The sequence below is a fragment of the Sitophilus oryzae genome, unplaced genomic scaffold (assembly GCF_002938485.1).
Source record: "Sitophilus oryzae breed Bouriz unplaced genomic scaffold, Soryzae_2.0 scaffold_1818_pilon_pilon, whole genome shotgun sequence".
Lineage (NCBI taxonomy): Eukaryota > Metazoa > Arthropoda > Insecta > Coleoptera > Curculionidae > Sitophilus > Sitophilus oryzae.
The window spans coordinates 317,453-325,680 of NW_022146522.1; positions in this window are offsets into that span (position 1 = coordinate 317,453).

Sequence of the window (8,228 nt, forward strand, 5' to 3'; positions counted from 1 at the left end):
AGTACACCCGTCCGAAAAACAAACATTAAATAGGAAATTATTATCATTCGCCACTCGTTCACTAATAGTTTCACCAAATTGCAAGCGACGATCAAAATCGTCTTCGTTGAGTTCTTGTACCAACTGAATTTTGTACGGGTGTAACTTGTGTTTTTTTAATATACTTTGGACACTTGTACGACTCACGCCGGTCTCACTGGCTAATTTCCTTGTACTCAGCGTACTATGCATAGCAACTTGGCCCAATATGAATATCTCCATAGCTTCATTTACTACAGGATTTTCCTTCTGCCTCTTTTTATTCATAACGGAACCAGTTTCGCGAAATTTTGCTACTAACTCGCGAACAATTTTGCCATAAGGGTGTTTGTCAGGATGGCGTTCATTGAATATCTGCGCAACCCTATTGCCACATTCATTATTTTTAAAATAAAGTTCGATTATTTCCACTTTTTCTGCAAGTGAGTTAACAATTGTTAAAAAGTTTAACGATATTGAGAAGAACTTCAACGCATAAGTCACAGAACGGCTATCTAGCAACTATCATACCTGATCGTTCAACCTTGTGGCAAGTGAAAAAATGCGTAAACATCTAGAAATAATAAGAAAAAACAGCCAATTGGTCGAAGGAATTTATCCATATCATTTACTCTGATAAATGTTTAAATAAAGTTTTCAAATTTCAATCCGTCATATTTTCTCAATGACTCGACCGATTTTCAAAAACGAAGCGGGAAAGTATAGAGAATAGAAAGCCCTTTTCATTGCGGTACCACTTGACCCCCCTTCCCATTTGAAAAAAATTGGGGGATGGCACCCCCGCTTAGAGGGTTGAAGATTTTGCAATAATTTTTGGGGCAAAAGTTGCCCCCCTCACAAACAAAATTGACGAGTTTTTGAATTTTCTGAAAAAAAAATTACCCTGGCCGTTATGCCTTGCGGAACGTTTTCGATGGGCCACCCTGTATACTAGACATTAATGTTAATTAGTTATCTTATCATTTATTTTTAATCTTTTTTTGGATGGAATTGCGGTTGGTCCAGGTAACCTTGGTTATGTCATTAGATATTTAGATATTTTAGATAACATAAATTATGCATTATATTTATACATTTTTTGAAAGAATGTTCATTTTTTTAACTTTGCTAGAACGGTCCTGGCAGCCTAGGCAACGCAACTCTCTCCTGAAAAGGAGAGTTTGAGAAGAAAGAAGAAGAAGAAAAAAGGCCAAAATGACATTCCTCGCAAATTTTGAAGTATAATTAGTGGAAAAATCAAAAGTTTATTAACTTTTTCCAATAATTGAAAATTACTACCTACCACTAATTATAACGTTCTTAGACGATTAAAATTAGGGGAACAAACTTCTACAGCTAATTAAAACTACTAATTTATTCCACTGATTTCGAGGTTCTGAATGAAGCTTTAAGCGTTTAAGTTCTGAAGTATCGGCTATTGCTGCTTTAATTGATCATGGCAGAGATGATCAACTTTTGGACTTTTAAAACCATATCTGCTAGAGCAACCATAGAGCAACTAACTAACAGACAATAATATAATATGATTTTTTAAAGATAGTGACATTACATAGATTATAAACACTATTTTATTGGTTTGTTGACTAGGACCAAAAGCAAGGGCTTAATGTAAAAAATACGAAAAAATGTTAGTGACTTCTTCAAAGGCGAATATCTAAAAAAAATAAATTATTGAGATGAATAAAAAAACAAACCATTGAGGAAAGACACCCCTAGATGATAAAGTGATCTTTAAATTTCTTGCTTTGTTAAGGTACTCCACAGGGTGTTCCAAGTTAAAATACATCAAATTTTTAAGGTGCCCGTTTTTCGTGCACGTTGTCGTTCTTGAGAGTAAAATTGTTGCAACCTACACCGAGTAATAGCACGAAACACGCTGTTTCAAATTTATGCAAAAATAACACAGATATTAATTACTGATCACTCTAACGTTCGTAGTGGCTAATCTGTTGCTTATTGCGAAAAGTGCACTACTTCGCGATAAAGCCAGGTCTGTACGTCGTGTTTGTACGTTGAACTTGCCAGTTAACCTCTTGCGGCGCTTCACATTTCGGTGGAAATCGTAAAAGATAATGCGTGAATCGCCTGGCCTTTCAAGGTCATAGTCAGCGGTTACATGCGTCCACGAACTGATCATTATGTAATTTTTATTTATATTTGTTTATTTATATTTTATTCCAGCGGTCCTCCGAATAAATTTACGATTCTTTCTCTTTGGGTCTTTGTGATATTTTTAATTTTGCGACACTTGTAAAATTCTTAATGATCAATATATTTATTTATAAATTAGGATTTTAAACAACGTTGCAGTTTGTACTAAATTAGGCTTCTAGCCAACGTCGGTATCCAACGTCGTTTCGACCCAAAAATTATTCTCCAAACTAGTGCAGACTAGGGTTGGCACGAGGTTGTGCCGACGTTACGCCCCGACGTTTGGTCGCGTGACACAACGTTGTCCCGACGTCCAAATGCTGCTTGGGGGGCTAAATTAAGGTGTAAGGTGCGTCCAGACCTAACGAAACGGGAGCGAGACCTTCTATCCATTTTATGAGACAAGCCTTTTTGACGGATAACAACGAGACTCCGCGGAACCCGTCCACGAGGTTTGGACGCACCTTTAGATTCCAAAATATGGCATGAGAACGCCAAGAGTACATGAAAATTCGTACAAAACTGACTAGTAGATGAATTGTAGAGTTTGTAGATTGTATGGGAGGGGGCAGGTTAATCAACGCGACCATATAGAGTTATAATTCATCATACAGTCTCAGGGTTTAATAAAAGCTAGTATCTGAGACGGTTTTACAGAGATGAGTTCTCCATCTTCAATATCAGTCGTACCAAAGTTTATGGCACGAATGGTTGTCGTCTCGGTGCACTCAGTAAGAAGGTATTCTGCTGTCTTCCCATTTTCCATTCTTAGCGTCAATCTACTGAGGTGTTCGTTGAGGAGACAGTGTCCTGTCAAAAACCCCGTGACAATCGAAGATTGTTCTTACTGAAATCAAGGAAAATCTTAAATTTTTCTCGGTTGTAAGTCTTGAGAAACTTCTTCTTCGAGTGTCTTGTGTTCCGCCTTAAGTTGCCTTCCACTTGAAAAGCAGAACGGTTCTGGTCCAATTAGTGGAGTGTTTTGTTTCCTTCTTTTGTGTTTTTTTTGCTTCTTTTCTAGTTGGATCGTTTGCTCTTTCTGGCATTTTGCCCTTTCATTACCTTCTATCCCTTGTTGTACTGGCACCCATAGTAGGACGATTTTATTTTATTTGCCTTAAATTTGTTAATACTAGATGAATTACAGTCAAGTGATATTCTGGAAATAGTCTCAGATCTCATAGCAACGTCCTAACTTTTGATGCACACTATATAACGTCTTATTTCTGAATAGGGACCGAATGGGGTAAACCTAGTTACGGGCAAAACAGGTCTTGGTCTCGGTCTTGCACATAAAGCCGACCATAGCACGACTTCCACAAGACCAACACCAAGATCCAACATGCAAGGCTCTTGTAGTTTTATACTTACATGTCATTTTTCATAGATAACAATTTTACAAAAAAACATGGACATTTTTATTTACATACCCCTTTGTAATTGATTAAATCAAAAATAATAAAAATGGTTTTTCCGATACTATTGCGAGTGAATATGCGATTAATATAGCCGTCCACAATAAGCCATATACCTAGAGTAAAATGATATTATGAATAATCACTGACATCACTATTTTGTGCCATTTTTTACTAAGAAAAAATTAAATAATATTTTCTTTTTTTGTTATTATTCTCTAAAACTGTATAGGAATTTCGAAAAGTATAAACTGAATTAGCCAGTGATGGGCGGAAGATAAATCAAATCTGGGTATATACCTGATGAATATTTAGAGCTCAAACGCACTGACGATCAGGTCGCAGAGACTAGCATTTGATTCAATGTTATTACTGGTTGCAGCTGCGTTTCCGAATAACACTGAATCAAAAGCTGGTCGCTCCGACCTGGTCGTCAGTGCGTTTGAGCCCTTAAAGCATACCGCGCACTTATGCGCAGCGCGGCGCGGCGAAGCGCGGCGAAAAACCGTGCAACGGATTAAATTTGTGTTATATAATGCACGTCCGCTGACTCAAGCGAAGCAACCGCTTGCACCGCGCGCCGAAGCGCCGTTCGTTGCAGACCTGGAATCCAAAGCGAGGAAATTCTCTTCGGCGCGCTTCGCGTGCCCTAGTGCGCGGTGGTCTGCGGAAACTATCTCTGTTTTCGGTCATTTTCGAAATCTATTTCTGGGTGTCTTCGGATGAAGGATTCTACGATTAATGTATTACTAATTGGCATTTAGGTTACGTTTAATCAAGAGCCGTTTTGTTTTTCGTTTGAGTTTGTTTAGTACTTGTAATTTAATTATTGTTTTATCATGGATGATGAAACGTTCATTTTAATTATACAAAGTTATAAAGAGATATATGATATTGAGATCCCAATTATCATAATCAATTGAGAAGGGACAATATTTGGGAAGAAATTGAAGAAAAATGCGGAAGAAATTGAAGAAAAATTATAACAGCTTTTCTCTCAATGAACCACCTCGAAGTTATAACAGCTTTTCGCCCGATGAACCCGGACAAAAGTAATTTTTATTTATGTATTGCTATTTGTACATCACATATAAAATAAAGTATTTTCTACCAATGTACAGACTACTTAATTTAGAATAATGAAAAAATCTATCCATTTTAAAAAAGCATGCATTACATAAAATAATATAAATTATTCTCTATTAATTTTATTTAGACAATATTAAAAAACTTGCCTGAGACAAACTGAAAGTCTTTCGATAACGTCAATTGAGCAGCGAAATCTAGAATTTTGACGCTCTATACTTGGTCTTAACAAAGAAAGAAGTTCACTAAATTTTTCGTGGGTCATTCTATAATACTTGAAAAATTTTCTTTCGTCTTCCAGAAGATCTGAGTGAAGGTGATGGAATTCTCCGTACGTATTTCTTTTTATATTTATATTATGAATCCAAGATTTTCTTTTTTGTTCTCACGCATTTCTTCTTCCTCAGCTATTGTACATAAAGTAAGAAAATCTCCCTCTGAACTGCTGCTAGAACTTGAGCACATAATGAAATTTTAACACACCTTTATCAAACCGTCATAGAGATAACACTAAAATTAAAACGGTCAGCTCAAAACAACTTTAAATACCAACCGCGTACGCAAAACCGTGCATAAGCTTGAACAAAGTTGCACCCCTGGTCGTCAGTGCGTTTGAGCCCTTAAGGTTGTCACCCACTAGACCGCGGCGCTGGGAAGACAATTTTTTCCGGCTGCGAAGGGACTGCGCCCACTATAGCGCGCTTTTGAAACGCGGAAACGCTATTTAGTTATAGTCGAAGTGTTTTTTACTTACTGTAGTTTAGTTTTTAAAGCAATGAGTTCAAGTACGGACGAAATCGTATTTTTTGTGCTCTTCTAACACAGGAAGAGAGGGTGAAGAAGAAAAGGAAAAGTTTGGACTCATACAATTAACAAAAAAAGAAAGAAGTTTGGAGAATTTTACCATCTTTTTCCAGATTTAATAAAAGACAAAAGCATTTTTTTCAGTATTACAAAATATAAAGTAAACATTTTACGCACTCCTCAATTGAGGGTTTTAGAAGCAAAACACCGGATATCTCTACTCATCATATTTTTTCAGAAGAGACAAATTACTAATACTTTTGATAATTCTTATTTATTCTGATGTGTATATTAGTTATGTGGTGAAAAACCCCTGATCTTTTTTATATATTTAGGTAATTAGAATTTAAAAATTGGAGATTGTCACTTTTGTTAAAAAGTGGGGATTGTCACTTTTGTTAAAAAGTGGAGATTGCCGGTTTTGCCTCTACACCCCTCAATTATATTAAATCTTTCATAGAATTTCGTCCATCTGTCTCTAGTGAGGGAAGACTAAAAAAAAATATCATATTCCTTTATGAAAATCGATTTGCCTAATTTACCTTTAAAAATATTATTCTACCATTGATACGTATCACTAGTTCCTAGTCAAAAAGCCAACTGAAAAGACTCGAATGCAAAATTATTTCCGTTGTGAGTACGCACACTGCAACGCACCGAAACGCGGGAGACGGAAAAAAGTTGCTAGAGAAGTCTCCCGACTTCTTGACGGAAATTCCGCGGCGCGCTTCGGCGCTGCGCGCTCTAATGTACGTTGGTCCATTTAAATACATGGCAAGTAGACAAAAGAAATTTCCACATGGCGCCGCGCCGCGTCGCGCCGCTGTCTAGTGGGCGACAACCTTTAGATGAACACCCTAATTTTATAAGGTGATTCCCCGATGACCGCATGGTAGATACCCGGAATAGTACCAGGAATATACCAGTATATCATCATCATTATCATTTTCAGCTTATTTAACCATTTACAATTATGGTGTAGCCATCCTCACATATTTAGATACTCGCTTTGTAGTTTAGGCCTATTGTTGTCTATTTTTGGCTATGCGAGCCCAAGTTATCCCTGCTAATTTCCTAATATCATAGTCCCATCTGAGGTTCGGACTTCTAGGTCTCTTAATTTCTCTTGGGTACCATGCTATAATTTTTGTGGTCCATCTGTTGTTCATCCTTCTCCTATCCATTGCTACTTGAGGGATTTGACTGTGTTGATGACATCTATTACCTGGAGCTTTTGTCGTATCCACTCTATTCTTTTACGGTCAAAAATTAAATTGTTTGAATGTCATATAATAGAGAGAATTTAATTATGAAATAAAAAACCGGGGCACCCATTTAAAATAAGAAAGTTGTTGTCAACATCCGGTATTTCCGGAAATGTCGCCATATTGAAAATATTTTTAATCGATAGATCACGTTGTAAAACATTGATGTAAAAATCTCTGATCTAGATATTCTAGTTCTCTAGAAACTGCTAATGCACGCACAACCTGGGACACCCTGTATAACAGAAATCAGAAGGTATATATCGAGGTTTCCCCTGCTACTCTACCTTCCCCAATGTCAGGTCTCCACACCGCCCATCACTAGTTTTAGCCATTTAAAAACAAGCAAAAACTACTTTGTAAAATGATTTTTTTTCAAACTGAGAATGATAAAGAAGTTTTTATTCTTGTAAAGATGATCCGGTAACATACTGTATGTAAAGTTTCAGCGTTTTATGATTATTTATGATTTGATGACAATGATACCTGTGACTGTATACCGGGTGCGTCTCAAAAGTGGCTCACCTCTATATATGTCATTCTATTCAGAGTCTCATTTTCTGTCGAATAAAGCAACAAAACACCAAGGGTACCATTTAAAAATAAAAAATTGTAGTCATTTCCGATAAAACAGAAAGTGACAGAAAACAATTGAATACGTCAATCAATCCTAATTTATGTCATCTATTAATATACAAAATCTCGATTTTTATTTGAAAAAATAAAAAAGTTATAGGGGGTGAGCCACTTTTGAGACGCACCCGGTATTATTTGTTCTTTTTAACGGGAATTTTGGGAAAAGTTGCAGGAGACACGGGACATTATTTGCAAAATTCAATTGTTCTTTCTTTCTTTCAAGATCACAGTTCAAGATCTAGAGCGATGATAGTCTGAAAGTAACAGTTTTTGTAATGGTAGTGTTCTGTTTAAAAGCATATCTAAAGTAAACCGCAATATACTGTAAAGCCAGCGTCGCACCTAACAAATTTTTATTTTTTCTATTTTTTTCCGTTATCAATGACTGTTCCGAAATATTTGTTTTATGAGTTACTTATTCATCTATAATTACGAAATCTTATTTCATAAAATACTATAATATACTTTGTTTGGCAATAATTAGCAGCATTAGTAGTTTTATCAGAATGGAAATATTCCTATGTGATTTTAAATATTTTTTACTGGAAAATTATGTTGTATTTTTTTTTCGTAATTAAGCCTTATTGATATGAGTTAAAATATTAATGTTGTTTTAAAAAATAATTATGAAAAAAATCTTTTAAAGGTATTACGCAACTTAATATGTCGTTATTGGGAATTTGTTCTACACAATTAAGTTCTACACAATTAATGTTTCTGGAAATTTTTGTTTTTATGATTTGTTTGGTATTTTTTAACATTTTGAATGAAAATGATTTTATAACAATCTTTAAGTAATATTGCTACCAAAACAAAACGTGTGTAGGTTATA